This window comes from Pongo pygmaeus, chromosome 16, assembly GCF_028885625.2.
Source record: "Pongo pygmaeus isolate AG05252 chromosome 16, NHGRI_mPonPyg2-v2.0_pri, whole genome shotgun sequence".
Lineage (NCBI taxonomy): Eukaryota > Metazoa > Chordata > Mammalia > Primates > Hominidae > Pongo > Pongo pygmaeus.
Window position 1 is genome coordinate 97,138,923 of NC_072389.2, and position 23,152 is coordinate 97,162,074.

The 23,152-nt window shown below is 40.0% G+C and overlaps 1 long non-coding RNA gene across 1 annotated transcript in view; it reads left to right on the plus strand.

The window, feature by feature from the left end:
* Positions 1-23,152, plus strand: part of LOC129014403 (uncharacterized) — a 33,781-nt gene that overhangs the window by 4,001 nt on the left and 6,628 nt on the right. The window contains exon 2 of the long non-coding RNA XR_008494213.1: positions 7,986-8,081. This is a non-coding gene — a long non-coding RNA (uncharacterized LOC129014403). The remainder of the gene's footprint in view (positions 1-7,985; positions 8,082-23,152) is intronic.

Sequence of the window (23,152 nt, forward strand, 5' to 3'; positions counted from 1 at the left end):
TACTGTGATTACAGGCATGAGTAACCATGCCCAGTCAGCCACCTGTGATTGACTGAAGCTCAGCTGATGTGCTTGGCTGAGACTCAGTTATTTGTTATAAGAGCATATTCCTAGTTAGGCTTTCAGCTAGTTCACTTAGGTTGCAGTTTGTTACATAAGAACTCGGTTGTGGAGGTATCATCAGGCCAGATTTAGTTTAATGTGATGTTGGTGTAGTTTTATAATGACTGGAGTTTTATAAATTAATTTTGAATGGTATGTCTACAAGATGGACAAGGTGTTGATCCTTATGGAAGTTGGGCGATGGGTACATGGGAGTTTATCATACTACTGTCTTACCCTTCCTTCTTCCTTGAAAATTTCTCTAATAAAATGATTTTATTACTGTTCTGATTAAAAGAAGTCTTTACATTTGAACTCTTATCTCTTCCTCAAGTTCAGTATGTAGTCGGTTATCACCAAATCCTGACTGCTGTTGCACATCATTGCTGTCAATGATTCAGATCAGGCAGCTCTGTCTTCCTTGGACCTCTTGTCTGTGGGGTCCCTGTTACAGCTATCCTCACACTGCCTACCTCAGCATGCCTTTCTGTTTGCACTGGGCTCCTTTCTAGGCAAGCTGCATCATACACCATAAATTCTGGGCTTTGCACACTAATTGCCCTTCCCTGAATGTGCTCTGCTGCATCTCACCTGAGTTCATTTGCAGCTGGCTTTCTGCCTGGAAAGCACTCACCTTCCTTGTCCATCTGGCAAACTTGTGTGGTCCCTTCAGTACTCAAATGGAGCGCCAGCCTTAGAAAGCCTTCTTTGGACCTCCCTGGCAACTCCAGCCGTGAGCACAGTTCTCTCCTTGGGGCTTCCATTATTGAACACAGCCTAGCTTATTTGTTTATGTATCTCATATAAAAGGGAACTGATTCTTGTTTATTTGTATAACCTCAGTGCCTAGCAAAGGGTCAATTAATGGTTGATGCATAAATTAAAAGGAAAGGAGAATCTGCCTTCTAAACTCACCTGAAAGAAACTATGATTCTAAATCTGAATTATGGCACTGTTTCTGTCTCTCATTTCTGAAGTATGGTTGTACCTCTAGGTTCTGTCCTAATGAGTCACAGATTTACCATGAAATGAATGGAGTCGGAGTCTCAGGGCTCCTCATTGCATACCCTCCTTCCCAGGCTGTGGGAGGAGGCCTGGTTGTGTGTTCACATGGTTACCTGATATTGCAATGTTTGCAAGATACTTATCTCCTCCCTTCCACTTCTTTTCTTGTCAGAGAGTGGTGAAGTGAGCAAAAACACCTTTGGGATCCAACTAAAGAAGGTTGACCTGAGAATGTAGTCATACAAATTTAGTCAGTTCCATTTATATGGTTTACAGCCATTTCTGTGAATGAAGTTATTGTCAGCTGACATGGTGTGGAGGAATTAGCACCACAGAGTGGAAGGCTACCTTTTTCCTTCTCTCTGCTGAGTCAGCTGACCTCATGACACAAAGATGCAGGGCCAAAAGTCCTATGGTGATGTGAATGTGTCCCGTGGCACCTGGTTCTGTAAGTATGTGACTACCAGAGAAGACGCATGGCTTGTAATTTACAATGCTAAATTGCTTGTCCCTGGAAAACCCTCCCAGTCATCAGATGTATACAATTTGACTACTCAAGACAGATAATCTTGTCTATCAAGGATACTTAAAGTACAATGTATACAATTGTATTTTAAAAATTTTGATGGGAACTGAGACAAAGACTATTTCTCAGAATTCCTGTATTTGCAGAAATATATACACAACCACCCGTGCGTGTCTCTGTGGGTGAAGTTGCAGATTTTGCCTGAGCTAGGCATTACTAAGAACAATCATGAAGTTGAAGGAAATGTTTGTAAATTATCAATAGCTAAACAAATTTCCATCAACCATGCTGTAAAACTGAATTATCTTTCTATTCTATCAATAGAAAATGATACTATTATAAAATTCTTGTCCCGTGAAGAGGTTCCAGGAGTGTGTAGCCAAAAATATAGGAAAAAACTATTATAAGTGATGTCAGAAAGTTTATCCTAAAAATATCATGCAATCTTTAAAAATCTTGTGGTATAGATTGTACTTATCAACTGTTTGAAAATGTGTAACTTGTTTTGATTTTAAGTAATTACTCACATGTGTACTTCATGTTGTATTTGCATGCATTCTGTTCTCCATTTATTTTAATTTTTTTATTATTTATTATTTTTTGAGACAGAGTCTCTCTCTGTCACCCAGGCTGGAGTGCAGTGGCATGATCTCGGCTCACTGCAACTTCCACCTCCTGGGTTCAAGCGATTCGCCTGCCTCAGCATCCCGAGTAGCTGGGATTACAGGCATGTGCCACAATGCCTGGCAAATTTTTGTATTTTTAGTGGAAGCAGGATATCGCCATGTTGGTCAGGCTGGCCTCAAACTCCTGACCTCAGGTGATCCACCTGCCTCAGCCTCCCAAAGTGCTGGGATTACAGGCTTGAACCACCGTGCCTTGCCTGCAGGCATTCTTTTCTTAAAGATGCCTTCCCAAATTTTAAAAACTCCAGGCCCCGTAAGCTCTGGATCCACCTCTAGTCATTCACCTCTGAGTCCTCAACAATTTGTGCCTTTCCCATTGTAACACCTTCTTGGTGATTCTGAGGCCTGTTTTTCTTTTCCAGACCTTTGGTTTTGAGCTTGTGTGTGCTAGTTGGATGTTGTCTCCTGGTCATCCTCTCAGTTCCCTGCCCCGTTAGAGCTTCTGGCTTCCCAGTTTACCTCTTTGATATCATCACTCCCCTCTCTCTCCTCAACTTCTTTGACTGCATGGCTCACATCTAATCCATCATATCCTCTCAGATATTCTCCTCAGGGTTTCTTCCATTTCACACAACTTTACATTCTTTCTGTCACAGCTGAAGCAGAAATCTCTATTGAGCCATGTGTAGGCAGCCTCCTCAACTGGATCTCTGCCCTTTCCTCCTCTAAATAGTTCATTTGATTGGATTTTCCTTTGTTCTGATGCACTAAACTATTAGGATTGAAAAAAATCCATTTCCCCCATCCATTCAAATCTGCTCTATGATGCTAATTCTTCCACAGGCCTTGGTTTAAATCTTAAGCAGACCCCACAGCCTGTCCTCGTATTCTTAGATAATACAAAAAAAATCTTTTGATAACAAAAGTGTTAGTTCTGTGGTTAATACACAGGCCACTATAATAGTTGTAATGATCAGGATTCTCTAGAGAAACAGAACCAATAGGAAGACACACACACACACACACACATACACACACACACATACGTAGAGAGAGAGAGCGATTTATTAGGTTGGTGCAAAAATAATTGTATTTCTTGCATTGGCAAAAACCACAATTTTACTTTTGCACCAACCTAATATTTTAAGGAATCAACTCGCACAATTGTGGAGACTGGCAAGCCTGAAATCCACAGGGCAGGGCACTGAGACCCAGAGCCCACAGGCAGTCTGGAGGCAGAATTTCCTGTTTTTGGGAGACCTCAGTCTTTTTCTCCTTAGGCCTTCAGTGGAGTGGATGAAGCCTTCCCATATTATGGAGGGTAATCTGGTTTACTTAAAGTTTGCTGATTTAAATGTTAATCTCATCCAAAATATACCTTCATAGCCACATTTAGACTGGTGTCTGACCAAGGTACCTAGCCAAGTTGGCAGATAAAATTCACCACCACGATCACTAAAACTTTGATCCTCATACAAAGCTAATTCCCCCCCTCTCCCACTGCATGGTGTCCACTTGCATTAGGAGGGGGCTGAGTTACTACACCTTCTCCCCTGCTCACCAGGCTGCCTGTGATTCAGTGGGAGAGATGCGGGATTAGGGACAGAAATGCTTACTCAATTAGCACTTTCAGACTTGGCAGGTGGTTAAAACTGGCATCACAGCATGGTTCCCTCCTCAGCTCCTGGGCACCCAAGGCTTCCGATTGCTCCCCCTCCACTGGGGGCAGCTCTCCTGGGTGGAAGGAAGAAGACCCAGGCAGATGTCTCTCCATGTGGCCCACATCTAGCCACAGGCAAGACACATATACATTTTTGCCCTGACAACCTCACATCTCCAACCCATTATAAAGGCCCACAGCTTTCTCCTAAAAATAATCTTCTCTATGTCTGACCTGTTATCACCTCAGCAGGGGTGAGGCATGAAGAGTCACAGCCAAATTTTTGGTGAATTTCTTTGTAAGTCACACAAGATGCTCTCACCCTGCATTTTGGATTATGGCATCTGTTATCAGACCTCAGCTGAAACAGAGACTATCATTCCTTGTTATGTTTTTAGAGGGTTCTAAGTAGTATTTGACTCACTTCACTCTCCTGCTCAAAGTCCTTCAAAAGCTCCCCACTGCCAACAGAGCTCCATCTGAGTTCCTGTCCCTGATCTGAAATGTCCAGACATCCTCTTCCCCGACTCCCCTCAAACAGCACTCACTCTGCTATTGTTCTTCCACTCCACCAATGAAAAGCCTTCTCTTTAAGATCCCACTTCCTCTGTGTCCCAGCACACCCTCAATGGAAGCAATTTTTTTCATATCTTCCTTCAGAGCATATATTCTCATTACCAGTCATTTGGCAGAGTGCCAGGGTGAGAGGGAGGGCCTGGGGTTCAGGGGACCTGGTGCTGCCCCGCCAGGGTATGTGACTTTGAGCAATAACTTGCTGTCTCTGAACTTCCACTTCTCTCATCTTTATAATGACGGAAATGAGGCTATCAGAATAATGTCACATAGTCATTGTGAAGATTAAACAAGCAGACATGTAAACTTTGCCGCACACCGTCTGGCCTTGTGTGGATACGTGTATGGCTGCTTTCTTGGGTCTCTCTCTCTCTGATGAACAGTCTGCATGTGGGAAGGTGAGGGGGAGATCCGCCCTGTGGCTGAGAGTTCCACCTACTCCATCCCTCCTATAGCACGATGGCAACGCTTGTACACACTCAAACGAGGAACAAACACACACAGCTGAGGAACTGTGGCAACCTGGCCTATTTCATCAACAGCTTGGGTAACCTGCTAACCTTTCTGAGAATTATCTTTCTTTGTGAGTGGGCCTCTTTCTGAGAAATGTTCTGTGATATGTGGTCAGAGGTCCCCGAGGCAGGGGGCAGCTGTGCACAGGGCCCCACTGCACCTTGACAAGGGGAAGGCTAAGAGGTACCTACTTGTAGGTTTTCAAAAATAAGTCAGTTTCTTTCTATTCTTCCTTTTACTCATAGCGTTTGGTCAAGAAAATGTTGAAATCTAACTAGATCGTAATCTCCTTAAGGACTCAGTATATGGCATACCCCAGGCAGCCAACCATAGACTGGATGGTCACGCAGCCTCCAGTGACATCCCCCAGTGTCATGTTTGACCTGCTTACATGGTCACTGGACATTGCTGTTTGACCCAAGAATAAAGCCACATGGCTCATGGTGCCTTACATAATCCCTCTCCCCAGGCAATTAATATCCAATACATCTCCATGTTCTGTTACTTTTACCTTGCGAATATTTTTCAGGTTTCTCTACTTCTCTTTCTGTTTATTGACTGTTCAAGCCACCACCATCGTCTCTCACCTGGGCTCCTGCAATCGCCTTGTAAACATTCCTGACCCATCCGTCTGTTTGCCAAACTATGGCTGGGATAATCTTCTAAAAACAAATCTCGTCACCATGGAAAATGCTATGGAGGTTCCTCAAAAAATTAAATGTAGAATTTCCTTATGATTCAGCAATTCCACTTCCGGGTAGATACCCCAAATAAATACTCAAACAGGTATTTGTACACCCATGCTCATAGCAGCATGATTTACAATTGATAAAAAGTGGAGCAACCCAAGTGTTCACTGATGGATGATAGACAGAATGCACACACACACACACACACACACACGAATATTATTCAGTCATAAAATGGAAATTCTGAGAACATGGATGCACCTTGAAGACATTATACTAAGTTAAATAAGCCAATCACAAAAGAAAAATAGAATTTTACTTCTATGAGGTACTTACTAGTCAAATTCTCAGAGATAGAAAGTAGAATGATGGTTGCCGGGGGTTGAGGGGGAGATAATTGAGAGCAATTGTTTAATAAGTAAGGACTTTCAGTATGAGAGGAAGATAAAAAGCTCAAGAGATGGATGGTGGTGGTGGTTGCAGAAAAATGTGAATGTACTGAATGTCACTGAACCGAATGCTTAAAAATGGTAAATTTTATGCTCTGTATATTTTACCAAAAAAAAAAAACCCACAAAAATCTGATCATGTTACTGAAAACACTGTCAAAAAAATTTCCTACTCTTCTTAGGATGAAATATGGACCATTACCTGAGTCAGCTGGCCCTTGTGTGATTGGACCTCTGCCCAGTCCTCCCACACCCTCTGGTAACATCTTGCCCCTCCATCTCGGGGGTCCAGCTCATGGCCTTTTTTGGTTTCCGAGGAGTCTTGCCTACAGTCTTCTCTCTGCTTGGGATGTTCTTTACCTAGACACAGCGACTTGATAAACATGGTAATGTGCTGCTGTACACAACTATGATCATGAAACTGTTCATCACGTAACTTCCTTTCCTTGAAAAGTTTGATCTGTCAAACTTTTGTGTGGAGGACATTGTGTCTCTCTTCTACAGAAGAATAAATCTCAGAGTTAGACTTCTATCACATGAAGTCACTGGCACTTTAATTTTATGTTTCTGCTGCTTCAGTAAACACATTTTCAAGAAATGCATTTTATGTTTATCTAAATATCTAACACTAAAAGGTAACACTGAATATTTCAGCAAAAAAGGTGAAAATAGCTGATTATTGATCAGAAAAATGTGAGTTAATCAGTGTTTTGTGTTATGGATAGTTAATGAAATAAAAGAACTGCTCCAAATTTTGGTTTTTGGACATTTATATAGGTATACAGATGTGATCTATAAGTCTATAAGTGTGATTTTTATAGATCTATAAATATAACCTATACAAATTTTTAAAATTGCTTTACAGTAAAATTGACTTTTTTAATGGATATAGAGTTCTATGAGTTTTAATATGTCTATAGATGGGTGTAATCACTACCACAATAGAAGAGAAAACAGTTTTATCACTACCCAAAATCTCACACTTCCCTTTTGTAGCTACATCCTCCCCCAACCCCTAACACCTGGCAACCACTGATCTGTTTCCTATCACCGTAGTTTTGACTATTCTAAGATGTTATATCAGTGGAATCAAAATCAAACAGTATGTAGTCTTTTAAGATTGCCTTTGTTTACTCAGCATAATGAAATACTTAACTAGGTTGTTCCATTTATCAATAGCCCTTTTCTCTGAAAGACATTTGAGTTCTTTCCAAGTTTGCAATTATGAATAGGGCCACAATAAACATCCATGTACAGGAGCGTGTGGAAATATAAGTTTTGTTTCTCTAGGGTAAGTCCCCATGAGTGAAATTGCTGGGTCATGTAGTAGGTGCACGTGTGGCTTTATAAGAAACTGCTATTTTTCTTCAGAGTGGTTGTACCATCTTGCATTCCCACCAGCAATATATGAGAGTTCATGTTCTGCACCCTCAGTAGCACTTGATATTGTCAGATTTAAAAAAAGATGTAGACATTTTAATAGGCATGTAGTGATAGCTGATCATGGTTTTAATCTACATTATCCTACTGGTAAATGATGCTGAGCATTTTCTCATGTGCTTATTTATCATCCTTATCTCCCCTTGGATAAAGTGTCTGCTTAATTCTTTCATCCATGTTTTAAACTGTGTTTTTTTCTTAATATGGTTTAGCTGTGTTCCCACCCAGATCTCATCTTGAATTGTAATCCCCGTAATCCCCACGTGTCAAGGAAGAGACCCTGTGGGAGGTGATTAGGTAGGTCATGGGGGTGGTTTCCCCCATGCTGTTCTCATGATCCTGAGTGAATTCTCATGAGATCTGCTCACTTTATAAATGGTAGTTTTTCCTGTGTTCTCCCAGTCTTGCCCTCTCTCACCTGCTGCCATGTAAGATGTGCCTGCTTCACCTTCTGCCATGATTGTCAGTTTCCTGAGGCCTCCCCAGCCATGTGGAACTGTGAGTTCTAAATTACTCTTTATAAATTACCCAGTCTCGGGTAGTATCTTTATAGCAGTGTGAGAACAGACTAATACACTTAGTATTGAGTTTTTAGAGTTTTTCTTTTTTAATATATTCTGAATATGAGCTCTTTGTTGGATGTGTGGTTTGGAAATATTTTCTTCCATTGTATAGGTAATCTTTTCATTTTTTTTTTTTTTTTTGACGGAGTCTCACTCTGTCGCCCAGGCTGAAGTGCAATGGCGCGATCTTGGCTCACTGCAAGCTCCACCTCCTGGGTTCATGCCATTCTTCTGCCTCAGCCTACCAAGTAGCTGGGACTACAGGCACCCACCACCACGCCTGGCTATTTTTTTTGTATTTTAAGTAGAGATGGGGTTTCACCGTGTTAGCCAGGATGGTCTCGATCTCCTGACCTCGTGATCCCCCTGCCTCGGCCTCCCAAAGTGCTGGATTACAGGCGTGAGCCACCACTCCCTGCTGGTAATCTTTTCATTCTTTCAATGGCATCTTAGAGAAAAAAATGTTTACCTTTGATAAAATCCAATCTGTTAATTATTTCTCTTCAATAGACTGTGCTTTTGGTATCATGTCCAAGAACTCTTTGCCTAACGTCAGATCATGAAGCTTTCTCCTATGTTTTCTTCTAAATGTTTTGTTTTATATTTAGATTATAACCACTTTCAATTCATTTTCATTTAAGGTTTAAGGTTTTGGCAGAGGTTCAGTTTTTTGCAAAGGAATGTTTGATGATTTCAACATCGTTTGTTGAAAACACTATCCTTGATCCATTGAATTGCCTTTGCACATTCCTCAAAAATCTATTGGGCATGTTTATATGGGTCTGTTTCTGTACTGTTTATTATTTTCCATTGATGTATGTGTCTGTACTGTAGACACAAACATGTCACTATAGATTTATAGTTACTGTAGATTTATAGTAATTCTTGAAATAACATAGTGTGAGTTCTCCAATTCTGCTCTTTATTTTCAACATTGTTTTGGCTACTCTCCTTCCCTCTTTTGCCTTTCTGTGTAAATTATAGAATCAGCATGTCTGTGTCTACAAAAATTTCTATTGGAACTCTGAGTGTAATTGCATTAAAACTGGAGTTTAATTTTTTAAATGACATTTCTACTATACTAAATCTTCCTATCTAGCAACACAGCATGTCTCTTCCTTTATTTATATCTTTGATTTCTTTCAGTTGGGTTTTGTAGTTTTCCTATAAGGATTCTGCACATCTTGTTATATTTACACAAAATATTAACATATTTTTATATTTTGTGGTGTTGTAAATGTTTGATTTTAAATTTCAGTTTCTAATTGTTTAGTGATAGCATATAGAAATACAATGAATTTTGTATGTTGATCTTATATCCTGCAACCTTCCTGAAATTTCTTATTAATATAAGAAACTTTGGCTTCATTTCTCTTTCTTACTTTATGGCACTAAGATTTCCAGTATGAGGTTAAATAGAAGTAGTAACAGTTGACATCCTTGCCTTGTTCCTTATCTTAGGGAGAAGCATTAAGTCTTTCACTATTAAGTATGATGTTAGCTGACATGCTCTTTACCAGATTAAGGAAGTGCTGTTCTATTCCTAGTTTTTTGAGTTAAAAAAATTTGTGAACAGATGTTGAAATTTGTAATTTTCTTTTTCTGCATCAATTGATATGATCATGTGTTTTATCTCCTATAGTCTCTTAATATGATGAATAACATTTACTGATGTTTGAATATTGAACTATTAATACTATTGTAGTCACAGGACAAAGTCTATTTAGTTATGGTGTATTAGTATTTGTTATATATTTAATCATGTGTATTTATTATATATCTGATATTTTATTGAAGATGTTTGCATTTATATTTACTAGGAATATTTGTCTGAAATATTCTTATATTGTCTTTATCTGGTTTGGGTATCCAGGTAATACTGACCTCATAAAATGGATGGGGAGAAATGTTCTCATTTCTTATCTTTTCTGGAGGTGATTATGTAGAATTGATGTCATTTCTTCAAATATTTGATAGAATTTAGCTGCAAAAGCAGACAAGCCTGGAGATTTCTTCTTTGGAAAGCTTTTATCTAAGAATTCACTTCATTTAATAGATTTGGGATAGTTCAGTTTATTTGTTGCCTGTTGGGTGAGTTTTGGTAGTTTGTGGCTTTCAAAGAATCCATAAGTTTTATCTGAGTTATTGAATTTATGTGCATAGAGTTGTTTGTACTATACCCTTGTTATCCTTTTTAACGTATGTGGAGTCTGCAGTGATAAGCTTTTGTGTTTTCTGTTTGTCAGTCTGGATTGAGGTTTGTCAGTCTGGATTGAGGTTTATCAGTCTTATTCATCTTTTCAAGAATTAGCTTTTGGTTTCATTAATTTTTTTATTGATTTTGTATTTTTTATTACATTGATTACTGTTTTTATTCTTTCCATTTGCTTTTAGCTTATTTTGTTATTTTTTTAGTTTATCAACTTACAACTTTTATTTTTTAAAAAAATTAGCAGTTAATTCTATACATTTTTCTCCAAGCATTGTTTTGATTGAATCTCGCAAATTTTGATATTTTGTATTTTTATTTCATTCAGTTCAAAATATTTTCTAATTTCCCTGAAGTCTTCTTTTTGGCCCATAGATTATTTAAGCATATTATTTAATTTCCAAGTGTTTGAAAGTTTTTCAGTTGTATTTCTTTTAGTAATTTCTAGTTTAATTCTATTGTGTTCAATAGCCAAATGGTCAAATTCTTTTGTTAACATTTGTTTTATGACACAATAATAGTCCATCTTCTGAAATGTTTCATGTGTACTTGAAAAACTGTGTATTGTGCTGTTGTTGGGTGGGATGTTCTATAAATTTTAGTTAGATGCAGTTAGTTTATGACAATGTTCAGTTCTCTGTATTCAAGATGATTTTCACTACTTGTTTGACTTATGTCTGAAGAAGGAGTGTTGAAGTCTTCCATTATAATTGTGGATTCATTCTTTTCCTTTAGGTCTATTGGTTTTTGCTTCACTTAGCTTGAGGCTTTGTTGTTAAGTGCATATACATTTAGGATTATTAGGAGTACTTGATGAATTGACTCTTTTACTATTATGTTATGTTCTGTTTATCCTTGGTAATTTTCCTTGTTCTGAAATCTGCTTTGTCTGATATTAATGTAGACACTCCAGTTTTCTTTTGATTAATGTACACATTGTATATCTTAGTCCTTCCTTTCACTTTTAACCCACTTATATAAAAAGGGTTTCTTAAAGAGAGTATCTGTATATATTTGGGTTTATTTTAATCACTCTGACATTTTAAATCTATTATTCATTATGTTTAGACCATCTAATTTGGGGAACATGGTTGTAATAGCTGCTCTGAAGTCTGTTAATTCTAACTTTTATGTAACCTTAGAGTTGGTGTTTGTTAATTATATTTTTTATTGTGATGAGGTATTCTTGATTATTTGTATGCCAAGTAATTTTGGATTATATTCTGGACATGATGAGACTCTGGGTCTTATTTAAATACTAAAGAGAATGTTAACTTTGTAATTCTTGTTGTTGCTGTTGTTTTGGCATGCAATCACCCTGATTACATTTGGTCTGCAAATTCTGACCTGCCTTCTCTGAGTCTGGCATAATTCCATTTTCAAAGTATTTTCACTGCTGCTGAGACCAGTCCCAGTGGCTAGTCTGTGGCCCCATAGCTCAATTCTCAAAGCCTGTGATATGCTGATAAGGTTCAGATTTACAAATGCACAGGTAGAAGGGGCACTCAGGAGTTCATACACAACTTTATGGCGTCACGCTCTTGATCCCTCTCCTCTCTGTGATTTCACCAATGTACACTTATTCCCTGCATCCTCTCTTCTCAGTTCTCTGGCTAGAAATCTAGAGTTATATTTTCCCCAATATCATGCAAACTTACTGCAACTGTGCCTATGTCCAGGACCAAATGGCAGGAGGAGACAGAGGCAAAACACATATAGCAGTGTGTATCCACTGAAAATTCAGAGGACCACAGTTCTTTTGATAAGGAAGAAGAGTTCCCTTTCCTCAGAGTTTTAGGTGCATGACTGCTGTCATTGCTGTCAATGCTGCTGCCAGTGCCACTGGAGTGTTGCTTGGGCATTGCTGTGGGAGACAAGAGCAAGAGAAGTCTTCTCCCTGTGGCCTTTCTGTCCACACCTGGTGTGGATTTCTGGGCTTCAGGATGCCTTTGATTTCAGGATGGATGATACTGAACGGAAAAAATGGTAAACTCACCACTGGTTCAGGCAGACTTCAAAGTGTGTTCTCTTTCTCCATCCACCTGTTATCATCCATGTATTACAGTCATCAGATAGTTCTTTCTTGCATTCTATTCAAGCATTATAGGTGCGTTCAGTGAGAGAGACATGGTGGAGTGTCTTTAATCCATCTTCTCTACAACCACAACCATAGCTTGCATTTTAAAGATTTTTTTTGTAATAAGTACAAAATGAATGCCTTTTCATTGTAGATAATACAGAATATGCAGATAAGAAGAAAGTAAAAATCACCCATAATACTAACATTTCCACATCACTTCTGTTGATTTGTGTTTTAAGCAAAATTAGATCATGTAGTGCATGCGGCTTTGTATTTTTTTTTTCTTTTCACTTAGTGGACTTGTTTTCATGGTAATATACATTCTTCTCCAAGATCACTTTTCAAAATTGCACAAAAAGGCAAACATCCTTCATATGGATGTACCCTAATTTTATTTATTTATTTATTTATTTTTTGAGACGGAGTCTCGCTTTGTTGCCCAGGTTGGAGTGCAGTGGAGCAATCTCGGCTCACTGCAATCTCCGCCTCCTGGATTCATGCCATTCTCCTGCCTCAGCCTCTGGAGTAGCTGGGACTACAGGCGTCCACCACCTCACCTGGCTAATTTTTTTTGTATTCTTAATAGAGACGGAGTTTCACTGTGTTAGCCAAGATGGTCTCGATCTCCTGACCTCGTGATCCGCCCACCTCGGCCTCCCAAAGTGCTGGGTTTACAGGCATGAGCCACCGCGCCCAGCTGGGATGTACCCTAATTTTTTGACACTAAGTTCTTGTCATTGAACATCCAAGTTGCACAGCTTTTATACTGGTGGCAACCAAGGGGTAAGTAGCTGAAGAAGTCGCAACAGGAGTTAAACTCTCTTAAATACTCCTTAGGCCCCATTCGAATTTTTAAAACAAAAATATGCTATTTTACAACCCCACCCTAACCCCAGTTAGAAAAATTTATCCTCTGGAAACAGTGCTATAAAGTGCAATGGGCACGATTCTCAGAAAACCGGTTAGATAGGACCCATGCTTCAACACAGCAACTGACATCTAAGCACAGAACTTAGATGCCTGAAAGAAAAGCAGACAGTGTTGTGTCATTAAAAATAAATGCATTGCCATTATTTTTATGTGTCTCTGTGCCTCAGCCCCTGCCACACACGACAAGGATGCAACTGTGTCTGTACTATAGTGATAAGACGCCATGGGGAAGTGCTTGCAGAGGCTGTGTTTTTTTTTTTTTTTTTTTTTTAAAGCCACAAAGAACTCCTTAATTAAGTCTTCCTTTCACCCTTATTAAAATTCGGTGAAGATTACCATGGAATTTGTCCTCTATCTCACAAACAAATCATAACAATTTCATAAGACTTCCTCAGGCTGCCTGGAGTATAGCTTATTATTTCACTAGTGTTTTACGAATAGAAAAATGTATATGAAATCCTCCAGCACACCCTTAGAAAGGACTTAGCTCAGCCTGTCTGTCGTGATGACACTGTCAGAGAACTGGCTGGAAGCTGGTGACTTAAAATAATAATGCAAACTAAGGCTTAAAGAATATACACACATACACACACATATGTATCTAAGTGTGTGTGTGTGTGTGTGTGTGTGGACGTATGTGCTCATATGACAATAACCTCATATATGGTATTCCGCTAGATGGCAACTTGAAATTATCTCAGTTTAAGGCTTATAGAAAACTCCAAGAATACATTGTAGAATAAGCTATGATATCTAAGTATAAAACAATGGGGAAAAATAAGAAACTTTATAATAAGAATTGAAGGTCTCACAAAAAATATGAAACACTGTATAACATTAATGCATGCAAAACCTGATGTTCTGGAAATAAACAGGCCTAGAGTTGAGGTTTGACTATAATATACACTATCATCATAATAACTAACATACAAGGGGCACTTAGTTTGGACTGAACTCTTTGCTAACCACTTTCTCTTTCATGCCTTTAACAGTTTAAGATTATTCTATTATTTTTACAGCAAAGAAACAGAGCTTTAGCACTATTGAATGACAAGTCCCAAATCCCACCCATGTTAAGTTCTGGGTTCAGGATTTGAACCTGGGCCTCCCTGACCTCCGGGCCTTATTTTCAACCACCTTTCCTTTTCTTAGCTTCCTCGTTCTTGGCTCAGAATTCCCCCTGCCTCTATGTTTACTTGGTCTCACATCAGTTTTGGTTTTTGGATTTCATTACAGTTATGCCTTATTTGGAGAGCATCTTTTAAGGAGTGACAATATTTTTTTTAAAAGGTAATTTTTAAAAAAATTTTCTTCCAATAGATATTGGGACAGTTTCAGCAAGTAAAACAGCTCTGCATAGGTGATAGGGCTAAAGGAAAATGTTTTCTATGACAAGTGTTTGTTATCTTTACCTCTTCTCTGCACAATGAAGAGAATCCTGCTTGGACCTCAAGCCAGGGGCCCTCTGCAGCTGCCGACTTAGATGCTGGGCCTCACAGTCTGGTGTCTGGACTCTGGCTGCAGTAATTGGAGCAATGGGGAAGTAAAGACAAAACTGGAAATGTGAGGGTGAGCGTTGCTTTGGAAAGAACAGAAATTAGGAAAAACAATAAAGATGGGAAGAAAGCTGCAAGAGGCCAAAAACAAGGCACTGGTGGGCTGGGGGGGATTTGGGGGGATCATGGGAAAAGGGGTGGGGAAACCTTAGGGTCACTGAGCCAGGAGACAAAGATGGGGAGGAAGAGGCAAGGGGAAGAGAGTAGTGAGAGGCAGTGCTGTGGTTATTCACTGCATCCCCTTTCAGATTCACCTGAAGATGGGAGACATGTCTGGCCATGTGTTCATTATTTTTCATGGCTGGTCTGCGAGAGTGACTCCAGCCCAAGCCTGGGCTGCACGGGCCCCTGTTCTAAATGTGTCATTCAAGCTACTTTTTAAATGTGTGTTTTCGTTTGTACAGTTTTTTAGTTTCATTTGAGATTGTTATCTCTTTTATTGGATTCTAAAATCTTAGTTGTCAGCATAAACTCTCCCATGGGGAGCCCTGTAGTCTTAATGAACGGAGATTTCTATGTAAGCAGGAGATAGCAGGCATGGGTGAGATTAATACTATAGGGATCAGAAGTATTTTATGTTTACATGCTTTTCTTGAAAGTAGAGTGGTTGCCTAAAATGATTTCTAGAACATTGCTGGTATACAGTATATTTAAAATTAATAAAATTAAACAGCTGTACTGAAATGGAATAATTATCACATGCAATAGAAATGGCAAACTCCCTAATATATTTTATGCTAATTGTTGATCGGCTACTATGTGCCAGGCATCAGGCTTCATGCCTACAATTCAACGATCAATTTACGAAGCAGTTTCTGCTCTTAGGCTCACAGTCTCTGGTGTAACAACCAGCATGCAGCTCAGCTTATTTGGTCCTAAAATAACTGTGCACAGCACAGTTTATCCTGTTCTATGGTGAGGGTTCCACTCCTCATAAACTCCACAACTGTGACATTTATAACAAAAGTTTTGGTGAAGAACAAGGGTTGGGACGCAGTTGCAGACTTGCAAATACAAATGACTTTTCCCAAAGGAATTTCAGTGTGAAAAGAGGTCTTGCAGCCATAACTCCAGCATTATAAACCTAAGCACCATCAAGCAAATCCAACCTTTGCAAAGTTGCCATCAAGAAAATAAACCCTAAGGGCCTGAAAGAAGGCCCATCGCAATCTGGTCCTTTCTTATCATTGAAACAATGCCTTGTTTCTTACCATTCCTCTCAGACACCTCACCCTCCAGATGATTGAAGCATCTCATTCCTTGAGTAAATTATTGCATTATGACTTCACCTCCCCTAGAAGTGAACTGTGTAAGGACAAAGTGTTTAATGTATATGTTTACTGCTATAATCTTACCACTCAGAACAGCACCAAGTGCATAGTAAACATTCAATGAATATGTAATCAATAATAAATCAATGAATTCAAGTCTCAGTTTAAATATTACCTCCTTGATGAAGCTACTTGTGACCACCCCTGAGCAAGAAAGTTGTTCCTTACCCTGTTTTCCCATTGCATCTATGTATATCTGAGGTATAGCTATGTCCACCCAGATGCAGTAATACACTAAATTTTATGTAACTGCATGTTAAGTCTGCTCAGGCTCTGTAACAAAACACAGACTGGGTGGCTTAAGCATCAGACAATTTATTTTCTTACAGTTCTAGAGGCTGGAAGTCCAAGACCAAGGTGCTCATGTAGTTGGATTCTTGGTGAGGGCCTTCCTCCTGGCTTGCAGAGCACCACCTCCTTGGCATGTGCTCACACGATGTGGGAGAGAGAGAGCTTTGGTCTCTTCCTCTTCTTATAAGGATACTAACCTCATCATACGGGCCCTACTCTCACCACGTCATCTCAACCTAATCACCTCCCAAAGATCCCACATTCAAATACCATCACTTTGGGGGTTAGGGCTACAACAAATGAATTTTGGGTGGAGTCACATTCATAACAACCTGTTTCCACCACCATCTGGCCAATTCCTCATTTGTGGTGAATGTTTCTCATTCATCTTTGAATCCTGAGCAGCTACACTGAGATGCTGCCCAAATAATATTTGAATATTTACATAAGTATAACCTCATTGTTCCTTACAAATGTTCAAATAAATATGATCTCATTTTCATAACTGTTCAAATAGATGTGGTTTCATCTATCCTATAGATCAAATGCTGTGAGAAAATTTAAAAGGAAGACATATTTAATTTTTTAGATTTTTTATTTCAATAACTTTAGGGGTACAAGTGATTTTTGGTTATGTGGGTGAATTGTTTAGTGGTGAAATCTGGGGTTTTAGTGTACCTGTCACCTGAGTAGTGTACATTGTACTCAATAGGTAGTTTTTCTTTCCTTACCTCCCTCCCATCCTCCCCACTTCTGAGTCTCCAGTGTCCATTATACCACTCTATGTGCCTTTGTGTACCCATGGCTTAGCACCCATTTATAAGTGAGAACATATGGCATTTGGTTTTCCATTCCTGGGTTAATTCACTTAGAATAATGGCCTCCATTATGTAACAAACCTATATGTCCTGCACTTGTATTCCAGACTTAAAGTAAAATAAATTTTAAAAATGCCAAATAGAAACAACACCAGACTTAGATAAGGAGAGACTTTATTTGGAAAGATGATTACAATAAGGAGAATGCTTTGACCTCAGGATGGGCAAGTGTCTTAAAATCAAACAGAAAAAAGGTTTTTTTTTTTGTTGTTGTTGTTTTTGTATATAGGAAAGAGTAAGCAGAGATGACAGGGACTATGTGGTGGAGGAGGGCAAGCAGGAAGGTGAACAGGTGGCGAAATCAGGTACTTCAACAAGAAATGTTTCTTTTGTGGTTAGCCAGTTCTCAGAAGGAGCTTTTAAGGGAGGATGTTTTGCACCTTAGTGCTTTAGGGCTTGCTGAAACTTAGGGGCAAGCCAAAGTTTAGGGGCCCATGGGGAGGAGAGAAGCCTGATTAAAATTTGGTCAATGAAAGTTCTGTGGATAAGTAATAGGTAATTGTGAGCACTTGGTCAAAAACCATAGTTATTTTTCATGAAGACAATTGTGTGTTTTATGCAATGAGTTTATTATTTTGTGGATTAAATATTTTTTAAATGTCAAAAAAATGAATAATTGCCTCCAGTTCTATCCTAGTTGTTGCAAAAGATATTTTTTCATTCTTTTTATGGCTGAGTAGTATTTCATAGTCTATGTATCTACCTTTATACAAGTACCATACTCTTTTGATTACTATAGCTTTACAATATAATTTGAAGTCAGCTAATATAATGCCTCCAGATTACTTCTTTTTGCTTCGGATTACTTTGGCTATTTGGGCTCTTTTTGGTTTCACATGAATTTTATGATTAATTTTTCTAATTCTGTGAAAATCGACATTGGTATTTTGATAGGAATTGCACTGAATCTGTAAATTGTTTTGGGAAGTATGGTCATTTTCATGATATTAATTCTTTCAGTCCATGAGCATGGGACATATTTCCATTTGCTTGTGTCATCTGTTATTTCTCTCAGCAGTATTTTATAGTTCTTTCACCTACTTGGTTAAGTATATTCTTAGGAATTTTATTTTGTTGTAGCTATTGTAAATGGGATTAAGTTCTTGATTTGATTCTCAGCTGGGTCGTTGTTGGTGTATAGCAGTGCCACTGATTTGTGTACATTGATTTTGTAACTTGAGACTTTGCTAAATTCATTTATCAAATCTAGGAGTCATGTGGAGGGGTCGCTAGGGTTTTTAGGTATAAGATCATATCATTGGCAGAGATAGTTTGACTTCCTCTTTTCCAATTTGGATGCCCTTTATTTCTTTGGCCTGATTGCTCTGGCTAGGACTTCCAGGAAGAAATGTTAAGATTTTGATTTGAGACTGAAAACTTGTAATGTTTTGCTGTACAAATAAAATGCTCAAGAAGTGAGTTTCAATTTGGCATGCTACAAATTCCACTGGCCAGATTTCTGCAGCCCTCCTAAGGCCCTTGTCATCTTACATGCTCTACATTTTATAAGTTCAACTTCACAAAGTCCTGAGAATGTTCACTGGTGACATTATCTCTAATCAGTTTTGAGACCTGAAGCCCAGAGAAGCTGAGTCAGTGGCCCAAGAGGCACAGAGGGATTTAATGGACATGTGGAGATTAGAAGGGATAATTCTAAGTGTTTAATCCTCTCTTCTGTTCTCTGAGGCTCAGAGAGCTAAGGACAGCTTGGAGAAGGGCAGAGAAGCAGGGAGAGGCAGTGGAAGCCTCACTGTCATGCCATCTTCTAGGTGGCAATCCCCCAGTGAATAGGCAATGCAGGGGACGCTGCTGGAGTCCTGGGCTGCAGGTGGAGTGAAAGTAAATGTGCTCTTAGCCAAGAGACTGAAATGAGCGAGGAGACGGCAACCAATTCAGGAACAAGCATCACTGAAACAATTTGAACATCGACCTTTCACATAAGAGTACCAGTCTCCCAGGGAAGCGGCTATGCTGTCTGGGGTATATACCCTGGGGTTCACTGTTGCACGCTGAGAAAGAATTCAGGACACAGACACATGTGGGTGGGTTAAGGAGTGTAAAGTTTAATAGAAGAAAGGAGAGAAGAGAGCATCTCCTTGAGAGAGAGACAGAGAGACATCTGAAAACGGGGGGAGGCAGTGAACTGCAGCAGATTTTGTAGGCAGGCTGGAGAAGGTGGTGTCTGATTTACATAGGGCTCACAGATTGGTTCGGTCAGGTATGACGTCTAGTCAGGAAGGCTGGTTGCCTCACCCTAATCGTATGCAAATGGGCTTCCCAGTTGATGGGGACATCTTGTCTGCCCCTTTACAGTACACATGGCTGGGAGAGAAGGGAGGGTGGAGCCGCCATTTTGAAAATGTCTAGTCTTCAGTTCCTGCTGGCATTCACCCGTGCAAGCTCCCAGCTTGCACGCTGCTCTGTTAGAAAATGATTTGGGGCTGCTTTTCATTAAAAAGAAAAGCCTTACTGATGACTCCCATTCCCTTGCTATCTGCCGAAGTAATTTCTTCTTAACTCCTGTATCATCACCAGGAGGCCAAATCACAGGAGGATCTTTAATGGATGTGAACGATACCGGGCTTGGGACCTCTGACCATGCCCAGTCAAGACACGATAGACAGCATGCTCTTTGCTCTTGAGGAGTAATAATCAATTCTTACATATATACAACACCTCAGTACTCACCAAGACATTCTTCCACATCGTTCATTTATCTTCACTATTGCCCAGCCACAGAGTCATCACCACTCTCACTAAATGAGGAAGCAGAGTGAGAAAGGTTGAGTGATTTGAGGAGGAGAACACAAGTAGAGAGGTAGATGTTGAACCCAGACTTTCTGGCTCATGGTTCCGTGGACTGGACGTAGCACGGGAATGTGCTAAGCTTCAACGTGCTGGGCCATGCAAGATGCTATTATACTCGTCTGACTTGAAACAGGAGAGGGCTGGGGCCTGTGGCTCACAAAATCATTCACTCAAATTATAATGGGGTATGTGCTGATCGCCAGGGAAGCTCCTGAAAGCACTACTCCCCTAGATGGGTGCTTTAGTGACCTCAGTTTACCCAGGATGTCAGAGGCTCTCCACAGCTTTTTGCCATGAAAAACAGAGGCCACCTGCTGTGGTATCGCTTTGCCTTTACAGCAGAGTGATGATGAGCAATGAGAGGTGAGCCCACAGTTCATATATGGCCCTTCTGGCTTTGAGATGGGTTGTGCTCTAATTTCAGAATTTCAGGATGAAATCAGAAAGCTGCTTCCGTGTTGCTGCTTCTCAAACAACACCAGATAGTAACATTGTAGTGGCCAGAAAGCAGTGCCAATTTTTTTATTGACATTTTTCTAACTTGTAAGAAAAAAAAATAGTTTAAAATGTGTACATACATTTTCAGAGAAATTCAGAGAATTTTCCAGCCTGGGAGTCACTTGTCTGGGAGAGAAATTCAGGATGGACCTTGGGGTTCAAGTTGGGTTACTGAATCTATTCTTCGGATGATGAGGTTCACAGAGAGGGGAGTTCTAGGCACAGCCTGTGGTTTTTTTTGTTGTTGTTGTTGTTGTTTTCTGTTTTCTGTTTTTTTTTTTTTTTTTTTTAAGACAAAACTGGCCAGGCAAGGTGGTTTACACCTGTAATCCCAACACTCTGGGAAGCTGAGGCAGGAGAACCACTTGAGCCCAGGAGTTCAAGAGCAGACTGACCAACATGGTAAAACCTTATCTCTACAAAAAATACAAAAAAGCTAGCTGGGTGTGGTGGCACACACTTGTAGTCCCAGCTACTTGGGTGGCTGAGGTGGGAGGATCACCTGAGCTCTGGAGGTGGAGGCTATAGTGAGCTGTGATTACACCACTGCACTCCAGTGTGGGTGACAAATTGAGACCTTGTCTCAAAACAACAAACCCTCTGGATCCCTTGATCTTAGCTTAATGGCATTTTTGGGGGGAAGTTACTCTGTGTTTGTGTGTGTGTGTGTGTGTAACAGTGTGTAACAAAAGAACCATACGGCAAGAGCAAGCCTACCATGATGTGGAGGAGCTACCATAGTTAAACTTGATTTTGAAGGAGAAACCAGTTTTCTCTTTTATGTCCATAGCCAGAGAGTGCAGTGGCAGACCAGCAGTGCAGGGGAAGCCCTGGCCTCTGAAGGCCTTTGTTTCAGGCCCAACCTCTGGGTCCTTAATGTTTTGTATGTGCCTGTGTCCAGGTCACCAGAGGTCAGTGGTTCTTTGACTGTAGCATGGTGTGCATCAGAATTACCTGGGGGCCTTGATGGAACAGGTGACTGGGCTCTACCAGGTAGTTTCTGACTCTGTAGGTCTTGGAATGGGGCTCAGGAAATTGTATTTGGAAGAAGCTTCCAGGTGGTGCTGATGCTGATGCTGCTGGCCAGGGGGCTGCTTGTGGAGAACCACTGACTTAGACTGTTAACCAGGGAACAAGAATGGCACCAGAGTGGTTGTATTACTTGTTTGAAGAAGAGCACTAGTTGACCGTGACAGCAACCAGAGCTGAAAATCAATCAACTCCTGGGCAGGTGGCACAGGTGTCTAGTTTCCTCTTTTAAAGGTCCTAGGACTTGGGATGGAGAAAGGCTGCAGGACTGAGAGGTATTAGGTTGGTGCAGAAGTAATTGTACTTTTGGACTGTGAATTTTAAATCATTAAAACTAGGCTCAAACACATCTTTATTAATCAAAATAGGGACCATTACAGTCAACACATTTTTGCCAAAGAGAAGTATGTTTGTTTATTCCTGTAGCATAAAAATCTATGCTTTGGGATTTGACCAACTCTTGGAAAGCATTTTCTGCATCCTGCTGGTTGTGGAAGCATTTTCCCTGCAAAAAGTTGTCGAGATGCTTGAAGAAGTGGTAGTTGGTTGGCGAGAGGTCAGGTGATATGGTGGATGAAGCAAGACTTTGTAGCCCAATTCATTCAAGTTTTGAAGCATTGTGTGGTGTATGGTCAGGTGTTGTCATGGAGAAGAACTGGGCCCTCTCTGTTGACCAATGCCTATTGTAGGCATTGCAGTTTTTGGTGCAACTCATTGATTTGCTGAGCATACTTCTCAGATGTAATGGTTTTACCAGGATTCAGAAAGTTGTAGTGGATCAGACCACCAAACAGGGAGCATGACCTATTTTTCCTGCAAGTTTGGCTTTGGGAAGTGCTTTGGAGCCTCTTCTCAGTCCAACTACTGAGGTGGTCATCGCCGGTTGTTGTGTTAAAGCCACTTTTTTACACGTCACAATCCAATCAAGAAATGGTTCGTGTCGTTGTGTAGAATAAGAGAAGATGACACTTCAAAATGCCAATTTTTTTATTTTTGCTCAGCTCATGAGGCATCCACTTATCAAGCTTTTTCACCTTTCCAATTTGCTTCAAATGCCAAATGACCATAGAATGGTCGATGTTGATTGCTTCAGCAACTTCTCGTGGAATTGTAAGAGGATCAGCTTCAATGATCACTCTCAATTGGTCCTTGTCAACTTCCAATGGCTGGCCACTAGCTCTTCATCTTCAAGGTTCTCGTCTCCTTTGCAAAACCTCTTGAACCACCACTCCACTGTACGTTTGTTAGCAGTTCCTAGACCAAATGTGTCGTTGATGCTATGAGTTGTCTCCATTGCTTTATGACCCATTTCAAACTTGAATAAGAAAATTGCTCGAATTTGCTTTTTGCCTAACATCATTTCCGTAGTCTAAAATAAATATAAAATAAACAGCAA